An 18,646-nucleotide genomic window follows, 5' to 3' on the forward strand; every position below is an offset into this window, starting at 1 on the left:
ATTTTATTGTCAGGAATTGCGCCAGCGTGACACTTCTTTACTATTTCGGATAGTGTTCTGGAACGCGACAACAAAACGCCGCTATTCGGATATAACGATGGATTATTTTGGACCAAACCAACATTTGTTATTGAAGTAGCTGTCCTGGGTGTGCATTCTGACGAAGACAACAAAAGGTAATGACATTTTTATAATAGTAAATATGATTATGGTGAGTGCCTAAACTGCGGGTTCAAATAGCGAGCCCGTGATGCCTGGGCTATGTACTTAGAATATTGCAAAAATGTGCTTTCACCAAAAGCTATTTTAAAATCGGACATATCGAGTGCATAGAGGAGGTCTGTATCTATAATTCTTAAAATAATTGTTATGCTTTTTGTGAACGTTTATCGTGATAATTTAGTAAAATGTTAGCTAATTCCCCGGAAGTTTGCGGGGGTTGCTAGTTCTGAACGTCACATGCTAATGTAAAAAGCTGGTTTTTGATATAAATATGAACTTGATTGAACAAAACATGCATGTATTGTATAACATAATGTCCTAGGGTTGTCATCTGATGAAGATCATCAAAGGTGAGTGCTGCATTTAGCTGTCTTCTGGGTTTTGGTGACATTATATGCTGGCTTGAAAAATGGGTGTCTGATTATTTCTGGCTTGGTACTCTGCTGACATAATCTAATGTTTTGCTTTCGTTGTAAAGCCTTTTGAAATCGGACAGTGTGGTTAGATTAACGAGAGTCTTATCTTTAAATGGCTGTAAAATAGTCATATGTTTGAGAAATTGAAGTAATAGGATTTTTAAGATTTTGAAAATCGCGCCACAGGCTGCAAGTGGCTGTTACGTAGGTGGGACGAATTCGTCCCGCCTAGCCTAGACAGGTTAATCTAACCACACTGTCCGATTTCAAAAGGCTGTACAACGAAAGCAAAACATTTAGATTATGTCAACAGAGTACCCAGCCAGAAATAATCAGACACCCATTTTTTCAAGCTAGCATATAATGTCACATAAACCCAAACAACAGCTAAATGCAGCACTAACCTTTGATGATCTTCATCAGATGACACTCCTAGGACATTATGTTATACAATACATGCATGTTTTGTTCAATCAAGTTCATATTTATATCAAAAAACAGCTTACATTAGCATCTTACGCTCAGAACTAGCAGCTACCCACCGCAAACTCCGAGAATTTACTTAAATTACTCACGATAAACGTTCACAAAATCTACATCATTATTTTAAGAATTATAGATACAGAACTGCTTTTTACTGATCGCTATGTCCAATTTTAAAATAACTTTCCGCGAAAAAGCACATTTGCAATATTCCTGAGTAGATAGCTCGCCATCACGGGCTAGCTATTCTGACACCCACCAGTTTGGCCCTCACCGAAACTCCCGAGATTTACTATAAGAAAAATTGGATTACCTTTGCTGTTCTTCGTCAGAATGCACTCCCAGGACTTCTACTTCAATAACAAATGTTGGTTTGCGTTACAAATAATCCATAGTTATGTTCAAATATCCTCTGTTTTGTTCGTGCGTTCAAGACACTATCCGAAGGGTGGCACGAGGGTGATGCGCCCGACGCTTCGTGACAAAAAAATTCTAAATATTCCATTACCGTACCGAAGCATGTCAACCGCTGTTTAAAATCAATTTTTATGCGATTTTTCTTGTAAAAAGCAGATAATATTCCGACGGAAACCCTGTTTTCGTTCAAAAGACGAAAAAATTAAAACATGGTGTCGGCTCGCACGCCTCCCAGTCTCATTGTTCTCTGATCGACCCACTATCCAAATGCACTACTGTTTTTCAGCCATGGCCTGCAAAGTCATCATTCCGCTTTGACGCCTTCTGAGAGCCTATGGAGCCGTAGAGGAAGTGTCACTGCTGCGGCAGAATCCTCAGTTTTCAACAAAGAGAGTGTAGAAGGCCAAGAAATGGGTCAGAGAGGGTACTTCCTGTAAAGGAATCTTCTCAGGTTTTTGCCTGCCATATGAGTTCTGTTATACTTATCGCCAAACAGTTTTAGAAAACTTTAGGGTGTTTTCTATCCAAATCAAAACACTTCTAGTTTCTGGGCAAAGGTAGTAATAACCAGATTAAATCGAATGCGTTTTATCCGCTTCCAAAATACTGCCCCTTACCCTAGAGAGTGCTAACAGTAATGCCCTTGTTGTAAGCTTCTTCCATTTGCGAAAGTAATCACACCAACTGTTGTCACCTTTCACCAAGCTGCTTGGCGATGGTCTTGTAGCCCATTCCAGCCTTGGTGTAGGTCTACAAGACCTTGTCCCTGAAATCCTTGAGAGTTTTGGTCTTGGGCCATGGTGGAGCCTTTGGAATCTGATTGTTTTTGTAGATAGTGTTTTACACAGTACAAACTGAGATTTAGGAGCACGAGTTGCTCCTAATCTCAGCTTAAAAAACCGAGCCGAAATCTTCTCTTGATTGAGAGGGGATCAAATGCTTACTTCCCTCATAACAAATGCAAATCGAATTTATAACATCTTACGTGTTTTCTGGATTTTTTTTACTCGTTTTCTGTCTCTACTTGTTCAAACTAAACTTACCATTAAAATTATAGACTGATCATTTCTTTGTCAGGTGGCAACGTGCCACAAATCAGAGGATCAAAACATTTTTCACCCTCACTGTTGCTCGGAAAGCTCTCGCCAGTCTGCGCAAATCGTGACTCAAAACCAGAGCATAAAGGGACCCATTTTTTCTCTCCATTTCCCGTGATTCTACCGCAAACTCTGAAACATTTTTGCATCCGGATCTTCGCAACTAGCTACAACCACAATCCCGATGATTACCTATGAGCTGCCACGGAGCACCAAATAATGCCGTGAAGCCGCTTTGTCTACCACACCAAGCTCCAATTCTGGGGCTACACGATCCGTACCTCCCACCCACGGGCACGGAACCCCGCCGATCCTCTACTACTGGAATACTGACATAATTCCGCCCGAGGATTCCAACAAGCCCTCAGGTGCGACGTCTGCTGAAGGCCCATTCTGCCTAACCGCGGCCTGCTAGCTACCTAGAACTACTTGGAACCCTCACTAATCCACGACTGGTCTATCAGCGTCACCGCACGAAGAGGCAAAAACCGACACCTCCGTCGCGATGTCCCCCAAAGGCCCTTCTGCTAAATTGCACTAGCCCTGGTCTGCTAAGTGGCTAGACCCGGTCTGGCTAGCTTCAGCACCAGTCTGCTAACGCTGCTTGCTAACCCCGATCTACTAACTGCTAGCTGTTGGCTTGTTAGCCCGGCCTACTAACTGCTAGCTTATTATCCCCGGCCTGCTAACTGTCTGAATCGCCGTGTCCCCAGCCAGCCCAACCACTCACTGGACCCATATGATCGGCATATGCATGCTTCTCTCTAATATCAATATGCCTCGTCCATTACTGTCCCTGGGTTAGTGATTACTGTCATTTCACTGTAGAGCCTCTAGCCCTGCTCAATATGCCTTAACCAACCATGTTGTTCCACTTCCTGGCATATCGATGACATCACCTGGTTAAACGTCTCTAGAGACTATATCTCTCTCATCACATTACTCAATGCCTAGGTTTTACCTCCAATGTACTCACATCCTACCTTACCTTTGTCTGTACACTATGCCTTGAATCTATGCTATCGATGCCCAGAAACCTGCTCCTTTACTCTCTGTTCAACGTACTAGATGGCCAGTTCGTATAGCCTTCAGCCATATCCTTATCCTACTTCTCCTCTGTTCCTCTGGTGATGTAGAGGTTAATCCAGTTCCTGCATTTCCAGCTCCACTCCCACTCCCCAGGTGCTTTCATTTGTTTTCTGTAACCGTAGAAGCTTTGGTTTCATTCATGTTAACATTAGAAGCCTACTCCCTAAGTTTGTTTTACTCACTGCTTTAGCACACTCTGTCAACCCGAATGTCTGAGCCGTGTCTGAATCCTGGCTTAGGAAAACAACCAAAACCCTGAAATCTCCATCCCTAACTATAACGTTTTCCGTCAAGATTGAACTGCCAAAGGGGGCAGTGTTGCAATCTACTGCAGAGATAGCCTGCAGAGTTCTGTCTTACTATCCAGGTCTGTACCCAAACAATTCTAGCTTCTACTTCTAAAAATTCACCTTTCAGAAACAAGTCTCTCACTGTTGCCGCTGACTATAGACCACCCCTCTGCCCCCAGCTGTGCCCCTCGACACCAATCTATGCTTGATGCCCTCAATCTCACACAAATGATCAATGAACCTACCAGGTACAACCCCAAATCCGTAAACACGGGCACCCTCATAGATATCATCCTAACTAACTCGCCCTCCAAATACACCTCTGCTGTTTTCAATCAAGATCTCTAGCGATCACTGCCGCATTGCCTGCATCCGTAATGGGTCTGCGATCAAACGACCACCCCTCATCACTGTCAAACGCTCCCTAAAACACTTCTGCGAGCAGGCCTTTCTAATCGACCTGGCCGGGGTATCCTGGAATGACATTGACATCCCGTCAGTAGAGGATGCCTGGTTATTCTTTAAAAGTGCCTTCCTCACCATCTTAAATAAGCATGCCCCCATTCAAAAAATGTAGAACTAGGAATAGATATAGTCCTTGGTTCACTCCAGACCTGACTGCCCTTGACCAGCACAAAAAAACATCCTGTGGCATTCTGCATTAGCATCAAATAGCCCCCGTGATATGCAACTTTTCAGGGAAGTTAGGAACAAATATACACAGGCAGTTAGGAAAGCTAAGGCTAACTTTTTCAAACAGAAATTTGCATCCTGTAGTACAAAACTCAAAAAAAGTTCTGGGACACTGTAAAGTCCATGGAGAATAAGAGCACCTCCTCCCAGCTGCCCATGCTCTGTGGCTAGGAAACACTGTCACCGCCGATAAATCCAGTATAATTGGGAATTTCAATAAGCATTTCTCACGGCTGGCCATGCTTTTCCACCTGGCTAACCCTACCCTGGTCAACTGCCCGGCACTCTCCACAGCAACCCGCCCAAGCCCCCCACCTTTTCTCCTTCCACCCAAATCCAGATAGCTGATGTTCTGAAAGAGCTGCAAAATCTGGACCCCTACAAATCAGCCGGGCTAGACAATCTGGACCCTCTCTTTCTAAAATGATCTGCCGAAATTGTTGCAACCCCTATTACTAGCCTGTTCAACCTCTCTTTCGTATCGTCTGAGATTCCCAAAGATTGAAAGCTGCCGCGGTCATCCCCCTCTTCAAAGGGGGTGACACTCTAGACCCAAACTGCTACAGACCTATATCTATCCTACCCTGTCTTTCTGAGGTCTTTGAAAGCCAAGTTAACAAACAGATTACCGACTCATTTCGAATCCCACCGTACCTTCTCCGCTATGCAATCTGGATTCAGAGCTGGTCATGGGTGCATCTCAGCCACGCTCAAGGTCCTAAACGATATCACAACCGCCATCGACAAGAGACATTGCCGTATTCATCGACCTGGCCAAGGCTTTCGACTCTGTCAATCACCACATTCTTATTGGCAGACTCGACAGCCTTGGTTTCTCAAATGATTGCCTCGCCTCGTTTACCAACTACTTCTCTGATAGAGTGTGTCAAATCGGAGGGCCTGTTATCCGGACCTCTGGCAGTCTCTATGGGGGTGCCACAGGGTTCAATTCCGGACCTACTCTCTTCTCTGTATACATCAATGATGTCGTTCTTGCTACTGGTGATTCTCTGATCCACCTCTACGCAGACGACACCATTCTGTATAACTCTGTCCCCTCTTTGGACACTGTGTTAACTAACCTCCAGACGAGTTTCAATGCCATACAACTCTCCTTCCATGACCTCCAACTGCTCTTAAATGCAAGTAAAACTAAATGCATGTTATTCAATCGATCACTGCCCACACCAGCCCGCCCGTCCAGCACCGCTACTCTGGACGGCTCTGACTTAGAATATGTGGACAACTACAAATACCTAGGTGTCTGGTTAGACCGTAAACTCTCCTTCCAGACTCACATTAAGCATCTCCAATCCAAAATTAAATCTAGAATCGGCTTCCTATATCGCAACAAAGCATCATTCAATCATGCTTGCCAAACATACCCTCGTAAAACTGACCATCCTACCGATCCTCGACTCCCGATGTCATCTATAAAATAGCCTCCAACACTCTACTCAACAAACTGGATGCAGTCTATCACAGTGCCATCCGTTTTGTCACCAAAGCCCCATATACTTCCCACCACTGTGACCTGTACGCCTCGTTGGTTGGCCCTCGCTTCATACTTGTCGCCAAACCCACTGGCTACAGGTTATCTACAAGTCTCTGCTAGGTAAAGCCCTGCGCCTTATCTCAGCTCACTGGTCACCATAGCAGCACCCACTCGCTGTTAGCATGCGCCCAGCAGGTATATCTCACTGGTCACCCCCAAAGCCAATTCCTCCTTTGGTCGCCTTTACTTCCAGTTCTCTGCTGCCAATGACTGGAATGAACTGCAAAAAAAAAAATGAAACTGGAGACTCATATCTCCCTCACTAGCTTTAAGCACCAGCTGTCAGAGCAGCTCACAGATCACTGCACCTGTACATAGCCCATCTATAAACAGCCCATTTATCTACCTCATCACCATACTGTATGTATTTATTTATCTTGCTCCTTTGCACCCCAGTATCTCTACTTGCACATTCATCTTCTGCACATCTACCATTCCAGTGTTTAATTGCTATATTGTAATTACTTCGCCACCATGGCCTATTTATTGCCTTAACTCCCTTGTCTTACCTCATTTCCACTCACTGTATATAGACTTTTTGTTTTCTTTTTTTTCTACTGTATTATTGACTGTATGTTTTGTTTATTCCATGTGTAACTTTGTGTTGTTGTATGTTTCGAATTGCTATGCTTTATCTTGGCCAGGTCGCAGTTGCAAATGAGAACTTGTTCTCACTAGCCTGGTTAAACCTGGTTAAATAAAGGTAAAAATTTTTTTTTTTAAAGCAAGTCTCTTCTTCTTATTGGTGTCCTTTAGTAGTGGTTTCTTTGCAGCAATTCGACCATGAAGGCCTGATTAACGCAGTCTCCTCTGAACAGTTGATGTTGAGATGTGTCTGTTACTTGAACTCTGTGAAGCATTTATTTGGGCTGCAATCTGAGGTGCAGTTAACTCTAATGAACTTATCCTCTGCAGCAGAGGTAACTCTGGGTCTTTGTTTCCTGTGGTGGTCCTCATGAGAGCCAGGTTCATCATCGCGCTTGATGGTTTTTGCGACTGCACTTGAAGAAACTTTCAAAGTTCTTGACATTTCCCGGATTGATTGACACAATAAAAAAAGTTATCCTTTGAGATAATACTATACTCATTTTATTCACATTAAAACACACTGTTTTGCAATGAAGGTCTACAGTAGCCTCAACAGCACTCTCTGGGGTAGCACCATGGTGTAGCCGGAGGACAGCTAGTTTCCGTCCCTCCTCTGTGTAAATTGACTTCAATACAAAATGGTTCTCACTCCCTTCCATAGACTTATACAGTAAGTATGACAACTTCCAGAGGACTTCCTCCAACCTATCAGAGCTCTTGCAGTATGAACTGACATGTTGTCGACCCAATCAAAGGATCATAGAATTAATCTAGTACTGATAGCACAAGCTAAAGCTAGCTAGCACTGCAGTGCATAAAATGTGGTGAGTAGTTGACTCAAAGAGAAAAAATACAATAGTTGAACAGTTTTGAACAACTTAATTTCTTCAAAAATGAGAGAGAAGGCTAGCTATTTTTAGTTGTATTTTTTTCACTTTCACTTAACTAGCTAGAGAATGCATCTAGCTAGTTTAGCCTACTCAAACACCCAGCTCAAACAGAGGGATGCTATGTTAGCTAGCTGACTATGGCTATCCAACACTGGAACTTCCAAGTCAAGGTAAGTTTTTGTTTTTATTCATTTATTGCCATCGGGGTCCACCGGGGTAACTGCTAAACTGCTTGCTCCACACTGTACTGCATGGTTGTAGCCTGTTTATGAACGCCTTAGTTCTAGTTGATTATGACATTAGCTAATATGATGACAATGATGTAGGTTGTGTGTAGTGGTTACGTATGGCTTGGAAAGGTTTATTCGCCGGGTCACAGACAGCTGTTGTATTGTGCACTGAAAAAGGTGAGAGGAGAGCGCGTAGATTCTTGAAGGAATTATACAACGAGGAAATGTTCATGCTTTTGGACGTGGCTGCTATGAAAATGAACTGTGTTTGCGTTGATCAGGGGTGTATTCATCTTTTATAACCTTTGTCTACGTGGCAGTTTAGCAGATGTGTGAGAGGGTGGTGGGAACATAGTGTACAAACAAGTGATAACGCCAGTTTTCTTACTATCTAGCTGCTGCTGCTCAAGCTAGCCTATGTTCTCTTCATATCTCCACACCAGCTGTGCCCTTGAAAGATACAAAAGAACAGTATGGACCAAAAACTGTGGTCACTCTCAGACGGCCCTTTGTCTTTGACCTTGTGACTAAGTTACACAAAGACAAGACTGGAAGAACACTAGCTTCTTCTTACATGACAGAAACAGACAGTGGATATGTACAAATTTAAGGCTTAATATATACAGCGTATGTATTTAATAGAGTTTGTAATTTTCCACCTTACACCACCAATCAGGCCTTTATGGTAGAGTGGCCAGACGGAAGCCACTCCTCAGTAAAAGGCACATGACAACCTGTTGGACAGCCCCTAAAGGACTCTCAGACCATGAGAAACAAGATTCTCTGGTCTGATGAAACCAAGTTTGAACTCTTTGGCCTGAATGCCAAGCGTCACGTCTGGAGGAAACCTGGCACCATCCCTATGGGGAAGCATGGTGGTGGCTGCATCATGCTGTGGGGATATTTTTTTCAGCGGCAGGGACTGGAAGACTAGTCAGGATCAAGGGAAAGATGAACGGAGCAAAGTACAGAGCGATCATTGCTGACAACCGGCTCCAGAGCACTCAGGATCTCAGACTGGGGCGACTGTTCACCTTCCAACAGGACAACGTCCCTAAGCACACAGCCAAGACATCGCAGGAGTGGCTTCGGGACAAGTCGCTGAATGTCCCGACTTGAACCCAGACTTGAACCCGATCGAACATTCTCTGGAGAGACCTGAAAATAGCTGTGCAGCGACGTGTCCCATCCAACCTGACATAGCTTGAGAGGATCTGCAGAGAAGATTGTGAGAAACTCCCTAAATACAGGTGTGCCAAGCTTGTAGCGTCATACCCAAGAAGAGTTGAGGTTGTAATCGCTGCCAAAGGTGCTTCAACAAGGTACTGAGTAAAGGGTCTGAGTGCTTATGTAAATGTGATATATATATTATTATTATTAATTTTTTTTTCATTTGCAAAAAATTTCGAAAACCCTGTTTTCGAATCATTATGTAGGTATTGTGTGTAGATTGATGAGAAAAAAAATATTTAATCAATTTTAGAATAAGGCTGTAACGTAACAAAATGTGGAAAAAAGTCAAAGGGTCTGAATACTTTCCGAATGCACTGTATCGTTGTAAACTTCAATTTGTAGGCTAGGTTGTAGAAACCTCCAATATGTTGTAATACAAATAAGACCATTCTCATTAAGAAAATTGTCCTCCCGCATCTTAAACGGCACCGACCGTCACTGTAGACAATGTAAGTTTTTATTCAAATTATGTGATCTTATATCTGAATAGAGTGATTTGGGTTGGGAGGTGAGATGGTGATATTAAAAGCCATGAGCTTTGACTGAAGTTCACTGTCTATTTCATCATGTTATATTCTCTACTTTTTCTTTCCATCCCTCAATTTCCCTGCTCTCCCCCCTTTCTTCTCCCACTGTCCTCCATGCGGTCTTCCTCACAAAAACATCCCTCAGAGCTGAAGGAAACATTACCATTGGCTGAAATAATGGAGGGGTGATGGTAGAGATAATGTTGTTAAATTGAATTTCTGGAAACAGGGCGATGGCTGTCTTTTCATTCATGTCTACAGTATGTGTCAGGTGTGTGTGTACACAGTACTTGATGTGTTTTGTGCTGTGATTAATCGTATTCTCCACCCTGTCCACCTGTTCACAGCTCGAGGTACTATGACACAATGGCACAGTCAACAATTCCAAAGTCTGGCGAAAAGGAAAAATCTAGACCAAATGTTACGCCTGCAGGTGTGGTGAGACGGAGGATCTTTTTGAGGTCGACTTGTATTATTCTACTCAAACTCCATCAATTTACTGGATTTTATACATATCCAACCTGTAATACCCAGTGGACAGGGATGTAGGTAGAAATCCTCCTAATTTCTTCCATCAACAGCCTCCACTGGTAACACCCCCTTCAGGCAAAAACCTGACATAACTTAAAATTAATGTCCATTTTTGGTGGATAATTATTTGAGTTGTCAACAAACGTGAATTCTACTTGGAAATAAATAAAACCTTGAAATCTTGTCATTGATTGGTGGTTGAAATGCAGTTAAAATTTGTGTTCATTGACAACTTTTTTGCATTTTCAACCAAAAAATTCCATTGATGTTCAACGTTTTTTTAAATCGGTGGGCTAGCTCTTTGAGCACTGTAATACCTGATATCAAGTCTTCCGCTCTTTGTTTCTCAGGACTTGTTCACGGTAGAGGCGAAATTCAAGGAGTCTGTGTTTGAGAACTACTATGTCATCTACTCATCAACACTGTACCGGCAGCATGAATCTGGCAGGGCCTGGTACATGGGCCTCAACAAGGATGGTGTGGTCATGAAGGGCAACCGGGTGAAGAAGACCAAGCCCTCTTCACACTTTGTTCCCAGACCCATCGAAGGTGAGACTGAAACACGTCTGACTGCCAGCCAGCCACACTCAGGGCTGGATTCAAATGCAACACCTGCCATTAGTCAAGTCAAGGTTTATTTAAAAGTCACACAATTCAGGAAGTGTTCTAAATTGAAAATTGTTGAAACTTTTGAAATAAATAGCTTCTCCTTTTCAGTTTATTGAGAAGTCATAGAAAATGTATGCCATTTTTTTCAATTATCCAATTAAATTTCAGTTTATTTCTTGAGTTGACTGACTTCAATTCAAATTGACCCCAACCCCACTGGGGGGCAAATGTAGGTTCTAATGTTGTTTTAAACTAATTTAACTAAAATTACTATAAACTAATGCTGAATCTCTCAATTAATCTCCTCTGTTTTTTGTCTCTCTCTGACCTTTATCTCCCCTCCTCTCACTATCTCTCTCCCTCTCCCCTCCCAGCTCTCACCTACCTATCTCTTTACTATACTGTATAAATATCCCTCCTCTCTCTCTCTCTCTCTCTGTCTCTCACACTCTCGTTGTCTTGTCTTTCTCCCCTCCTGCTGGTCATCTATATCTCTTTACTATACTGTATAACTATCCCATCATCTCTCTCTCTCTCTCTCTCTCTCTCTCTCTCACCTCCTGCTCTCACCTATATCTCTTTTACTATACTGTAGAAATATACCCTCCTTTCTCTCTCTCTCTGTGTCTCGTTGTCTTGTCTCTCTCCCCTCCTTTCTCTCCCCTCCTGCTCTCACCTATGTATCTTTACTATACTGTATAAATATCCCTCATCTCTCTCTCTCTCTCTCATATTGTCTCTCACACTATATCTCTTTACTATACTGTATAAATATCCCTCCTCTCTCTCTCTCTCTCTGCTCTCTCTCGTTGCTTGTCTCTCTCCCTCCTTTCTCTCCTCTCCTGCTCTCACCTATATCTCTTTACTATACTGTAGCAAATATCCTCCCTCTCTCTCTCTCTCTCTGTCTCGTTGTCTTGTCTCTCCCCCTCCTTTCTCTCCCCTCCTGCTCTCACCTATGTATCTTTACCATACTGTATAAATATCCCTCCTTCTCTCTCTCTCTCTCTCTCCTTATTGTCTCTCACCTATATCTCTTTACTATACTGTATAAATATCCCTCCACTCTCTCTCTCTCTCTCTCTCTCTCTCTCGCTCTCTCTCGTTGCCTTGTCTCTCTCCCTCCTTTCTCTCCCCTCCTGCTCTCACCTATATCTCTTTACTATACTGTATAAATATCCCTTCTCTCTCTCACTCCTCTTTGTTCTCTACCTCCATCCATCTCTCTCTTTTCTCGTCCTTGCCCCTGCTCCCCCTTCTGCAGTTTGCATGTACAAAGAGCCATCGCTGCATGACATCGAGGAGAAGGGCCCTCACGTGAAAGACTCAGGGACTGAGGCTCCCGCTCTCCCTAAACGGAGGAGAAAAAGTGGCGGGCCAGGACTCCACAGAGCAGGATGGTGGCTCATAGCCTGCACATCGGCTCCATTGATTTCTTTACACCTTGTTCAACGACAACAACAACGACGATAAATGAGAACACAACAAAAAATAAAAAATAAACATATTTTAAAAATCAGGACGTTGAATTGACATTTTTATGCAAAAAGCCTGATGCGAGGGCAAGCACCAATGCAGCTCATCTTCCTTATCGCGACAATGTCAATGTTTCAAAGTCAAGCTCTAAAATAAGCTTTAAACCATGGTAGGTCCACACATCTTGATTTTATGAAAGCAACAGCACTTTCATTTGCTTTCTTTTGTTGTTATAATCTGGGCGAATAAAATTACCATTGTAATTGGATTTTGGGCTCTATTCAATCAGATCGACTTTTGTCGGAATATAGCGTACGTCTTGGCAGTGTTGGAGATGGAAACTGCAATTAGAGCTGTCAAATCGACATTAAAGCTCCTGGCATTATACCCTAAAAGCAGACATTGCCATTAAGAGAAATCCCATGCAGCCTTGTTTACAAGTTCGAACACAGGAATGTGAGATTAGGCTGATAGAAATCCTCATAATTTGCGAATTTTAAAGATTTTAAATTTCAGCGTCATATTTTCTCTATTCCTACACTTTCTCATTTCTGAACTCGGGTGTGGCTTCAAGACAATGATCAGAGCAGCTGCTCACAGATTTGACAGCTCCAACACAAAGTTACACCTCCGACTCCCTGCCAAAACATCAGCTACTCGCCCGGTTAACGCTTGGATCTGATTGACTCTAGGCCTAAGACTCTTTCCCCCCCTCCCTCCTATCATTAGTTATAATTTTCCTTTTGGGTTGGAGGAGGAGTCATGGTCGGGTAAAGGCAGGGGTTTGGCATGGGGAGAGGTTTGAGTCTCTCTTCTACAGACACTGCTTTCATAGGGGGAATAGGCGTTATCAGCAAAATTCTGCTGTGTGATTTGATATGATGCTCTCATTGGGAATGGGAAGGGGATGTGGGCTGGGGGTAACTGGGGTAGGGGGTTTAGCTACCTGTACAAAGGTAGGCTGGTCACAGCTGGTACAGTTTAGTATTAGTTGTTATCTACTTGAGCTGTTGGGTGCAGCACTGTTCTCCTGCGTACCACAGAGCAGTCACGCTGGTTCACAGAAGTTTCTGTGAGACAGACAGATATGTAGAGTTCCGATACTGTACAGTAGTCAAGGATTCATATATAATATTTTTTACGCCTAGAAACATTGTACAGTATGAAACTCTGAAAGGAAGTCTTATTATTGGTGTGATGCTTTTTTAAAATAATTTGGTACCTAATGAGCATTTTGAACAAAAGACCCAGAAAAATATTTGAATGTGAGAGTTGTGATGGACACTCTGGAAGGATTCCTGAGTGAGGGGACAGCTAGAGGGCTAACGAGAGGTCAAAGGTCAAACCCTGATGTCAGATGTCATGATACTTACTGCTGCCATCAAAACCTGAGTTCCACGCCCAGTTATACCTTTCAGACATCATCCAGGAATTCCTTCATAGTTCATTGGGACCTCCACTTATTAGCTTAAATTTATATTTTAAAGTGCTCTACTAAAAGCACAGACTGCATTCTACGACCATCCAAATCATACAATGTGTCATTGTATGAACCTCAGCATTCCTGTGTGATAAGTTGCACTACTGGGAATCTGTTTATACACTGCCCTGATTCATTGTAGACTCTGGATATGCTGCTGGGAATATCTACCGCACTGCCCTATATATCCTATTGTCTTATCTCTTTACTCATAACAGTTCAACTCATCACCCAACTCACCACAGTCCACACCAAACACTGGAGGAGAGTTTTGATATGTTCATATTAGACTATTAAGGAGTCATGAGGTCTAAGAGGGTTGTCTCTGATTGGCTGCTGTGCTGAAGGAGGCCCGACCTGAAGGCGGGGTTCCCCCTGAATTTTTCATGTATAGTTGGTGATTTTTTGCATTTCATCGGTCATACTACTCACTAAGGAAAAAAATATCCAATCACTCCAATACTGCACCTCTGAGAAGTCTTCCATTGGGGAAAAATGACACCAGCACTAGGACTACTTGTGTTGGAGGGTTTGGGGTTGGGCTCATTGAGATTAGGTCTAGGTCCATGTGGCATGCAGCATGGTCGGTTGAGGGCAAAAAGAGCCCTGCCTCCAATATGTACCAGTTTGTTTGGATGTCTCATAAAGGGAGGTAGGCCCTTTGTCGATCTTCACCCTGACCATGGAGGGTAAAACTGAAGGGTGAGATTAATGCCATATTTACGGTAAATGGTCTTTGTGTTTGCTAATGTTTGCTCCTATATTGAAACACATTCATATGCATCATATAATAGAAAAACATTGCAAATAAAAAGCAGGATGAACAAATATAATAGAACAATAAAGAATGGAACCAAACCGGCGTCTCTGTGGCATTTTATTGCTCCTTAGTATAAACAGGGACTGTTGGCTTTTGAATGCCTTTGATCTGAATTAGATACATGGCTTATACTATGCAAGTTTAAATTCTAAATGTTTAAGTAAAATGTCTTGAATGTTGGTTCATCTATTTGATGTTATAATCAATTTCCTGTCATGAAACTACACAATAGTTTTGGGCAAACAAGGTAAATGGTTGGCTAATTTACAGGAGAATATTGTAGTGAAGCAATATTTAATATGTTTATATAATATATACTCCTCACATGCGACTCGTAATAGGATTAAGCAATTAGCCCATTAAATTAATTATCTGACTCCATAAAGATGATAAAACAATATGCCAGCGATAATAGTTATGCCCATGTGCAATCAAGTATTAGGCGTTTCTGACTAAGATCAAGGAATGGTCTTAAGGATTGTTTATATCAAAGCCAAATATTTACACTGAACAAAAAATATAAATGCAACATGGAAAGTTTTGATCCTGTCATCGGCGTCGTAAGGATTGGACCAAGCGCAACGAATGGTAAAGTGCTCATCTTCTTTCTTTATTAAAGAAAACACAAACAAAATAAACTGACCACGAAAAACAGTCCAGTAAGGTACACAGACTATACTGGAAACAACCACCCACAAAACACGTGAAAACAAATCCAACTAAATATGGCCTCCAATTACGAGACAATGACAACCAAGCTGCCTCTAATTGTAGGTCATTGCCAAAACTCAACATAGAAATAGAAAACTAGATATACACATAGAAATAGAAAATATAGAACATAAACCAAAAACACCGAAACACACAAAACAAACACCCCCTGCCGCTTCTGACCAAACTACAATAACAAATAACCCCTTTACTGGTCAGGTTGTGACAGTACCCCCCCCAAGGTGCAGACCCCGAGTGCGTCTCAAAAACAAAACCCCACAAAAATAACCCCCCCAAACTTGAAGGGAGGGTGGCCACCGTCAACAACGGTCCCTGTGCTACACCCCCCTCTCAATCCTCCCACTACAGAGGATGCTCTGGCGTAGCTCCCGTTCCGTAGGCTCCTGGCTGGGGAGCGTCGCTGGAGGGGCTCCAGGGCTGGGGAGCGTTGCTGGAGGCTCAGGGCTGGGGAGCGTCGCTGAGGCTCAGGGGCTGGGAGCGTCGCTGGAGGCTCAGGGCTGGGGAGCGTCGCTGGAGGCTCAGGGCTGGGGAGGCGTCGCTGGAGGCTGCAGACTGGGGAGCGGGCGCTGAGGCTCAGGGCTGGGGAGTGTCGCTGGGGCTCAGGGGCTGGGGAGCTGCTCGCTGGAGGCTCAGGGCTGGGGAGCATCGCTGGAGGCTGCAGACTGGGGAGCCGGGTCGCTGGAGGCTCAGGGCTGGGAGCTGTCACTGGAGGCTCAGGGCAGGGGAGAGCGTCGCTGGAGGCTCAGGGCTGGGGAGCGTCCGCTGGAGGCTGCAGACTGGGGGAGCATCGCTGGAGGCTGCAGACTGAGAGCCGTCGCTGGCGGGGCTCTCAGGGCTGGGGAGCATCGCTGGAGGCTCCAGGCTGGGGAGCGTCGCTGGAGGCTCCAGGCTGGGGAGCATCGCTGGAGGTGGTCCAGGGACTGGAGAGCGTCGCTGGAGGCTCAGGGCTGGGGAGCGTCGCTGGAGGCTCAGGAGCTGGGGGGCTCGCTGGAGGCTCCCAGGCTGGGGAGCGTCGCGTGAGGCTCAGACTGGGGAGCGTCGCTGGAGGCTGCAGACTGAGAGCGTCGCTGAGGCTCAGGCTGGGGAGCGTCGCTGGAGGCTCAGGGCTGGGAGCGTCGCTGGAAGCTGCAGACTGGAGAACGTCGCTGGAGGCTCCAGGCTGGGGAGCTGTCGCTGGAGGCTCAGGGCTGGGGAGCGTCGCGCTGGAGGCGTCTCATGGCTGGGAGCGTCGCTGGAGGCTCTTGGGCTGGGGAGCGTCGCTGAGGCTCAGGGGCTGGGGAGCGTCGCTGGAGGCTGCAGACTGGGAGCATCGCTTGGAGGCTGCAGACTGGAGAGCGTCGCTGGGAGGCTCAGGGGCTGGGGAGCATCGCTGGAGGCTCCAGGCTGGGGAGCGTCGGGCTGGGAGGCTCCAGGCTGGGGAGCATCGCTGGAGGCTCCAGACTGGAGAGCGTCGCTGGAGGCTCCAGGGCTGGGGAGCGTCAGCTGGAGGAGGCTCAGGGCTGGGGAGCCTCGCTGGCTCCAGGCTGGGGAGCGTCGCGTGAGGCTCCAGACTGGGGAGCCGTCGCTGGAGGCTGCGACTGGAGAGCGTCGCTGGAGGCTCACATAGGGCTGGGGAGCTGTCGCTGGAGGCTCAGGGCTGGGGAGCGTCGCTGGAAGCTGCCCAGACTGGAGAACGTCGCTGGAGGCTCCAGGCTGGGGAGCGTCGCCTGGAGGCTCAGGGCTGGGGAGCGTCGCTGGGAGGCTCAGGGCTGGGGAAGGCTGGAGGCTGCAGACTGGGGAGCGTCGCTGGAGGCTGCAGACTGGAGAGCGTCGCTGGAGCTCAGGGCCGGGGAGCATCGCTGGAGACTGCAGACTGGAGAGCGTCGCTGGAGGCTCAGGGCTGGGGAGCGTCGCTGGAGGGCTCAGGGCTGGGAGGCGTCACTTGAGGCTGCAGACTGGGGAGGCGTCGGCTGGAGGCTCAGGAGCTGGGAGCTCGCTGGAAGCTGCAGGACTGAGAACGTCGCTGGAGGCTCCAGCTGGGGAGCGTCGCTGGAGTGCTCAGGGGCTAGGGAGCGTCGGGCTGAGGCTCAGGGCTGGGGGAGCGTCGCTGAAGGCTCGACTGGGGAGCCGTCGCTGGAGGCTGCAGACTGGAGAGCGTCGGCTGGAGGCTCAGGGCAGCTGGGGAGCATCGCTGGAGACTGCGAGACTGGAGAGCGTCGCTGGAGGCTCAGGGGCTGGGAGCGTCACTTGAGGCTGGCAGGACTGGGGAGCGTCGCTGGAGGCTGCACCCAGACTGGGGAGCGCTGGAGGCTGCAGACTGGGAAGCGTCGCAGGAGGCTGCAAACTGAAGAGGGCTGGAGGCTGCAGACTGGAGAGCGTCACTGGAGGCCGAGTAAGCTACAGCATGCACTGGCTGTACTGGGTTATGGAAGAGCCTTCCCTGTAGCTCAGTTGGTAGAGCATGGTGTTTGCAACACCAGGGTTGTGGGTTCGATTCCCACAGGGGGCCAGCACAGAAAAAAATATATATGAAAATGTATGCATTCACTACTGTAAGTCGCTCTGGATAAGAGCGTCTGCTAAATGACTAAAATGTAAATGAAGGCGCACTGGAGGGTGAGTGCGCGAGAGGACGTACTGGACTGAGCAGGCGCACTGGGAAGCCCTGATGCGTGGGCTGGCTTTGAGGCTCCCAGACTAGTAACACGCACCTCATGGCTAGTGCGGGGAGCAGGCACAGGACGTATCTGGACTGGGCAGGCGCACTCGAGGCCTGGTGATGCGTGGGGCTGGCTTAGGAGGTGCCAGAACAGGACGTACTGGACTGGGCAGGCGCACTAAAAAAAAAAAAAAAATATATAAAAAATGTATTTATATAGCCCTTCTTACATCAGCTGATGTCACAAAGTGCTGTACAGAAACCCAGTCTAAAACCCCAAACAGCAAGCAATGCAGGTGCATGAAGCACGGTGGCTAGGAAAACTCCCTGAAAGGCCCAAAACCTAGGAAAGAAACCTAGAGGGAACCAGGCTATGAGGGGGGCGATTCCTCTTGGCTGTGCTTGGTTGGAGATTATAACAGCACATGGCCTGTGATGTTCAAATGTTCATAAATGACCAGCATTGTCAAATAATAATTCATAGTGGTCAGTCGAGGGTGAACAAGTCAGTAACACAAGAGTAAGTGTCAGTTGGCTTTTTCATAGTCGATCTTTGAGAGTATCTCTACCACTCCCCTGCTGTCTCCTAGAGAGTTGAAAACAGCAGGTCTGGGACACAGGTAGCACGTC

At 45.9% G+C, this 18,646-nt stretch overlaps 1 pseudogene; it reads left to right on the plus strand.

The window, feature by feature from the left end:
- Positions 1–12,281, plus strand: part of LOC123744703 (fibroblast growth factor 12-like) — a 112,038-nt pseudogene extending 99,757 nt beyond the window's left edge.
- Positions 12,282–18,646: the final 6,365 nt, after the last annotated feature.

Source organism: Salmo salar, chromosome ssa09 (assembly GCF_905237065.1).
Source record: "Salmo salar chromosome ssa09, Ssal_v3.1, whole genome shotgun sequence".
Taxonomy (NCBI): Eukaryota; Metazoa; Chordata; class Actinopteri; order Salmoniformes; family Salmonidae; genus Salmo; species Salmo salar.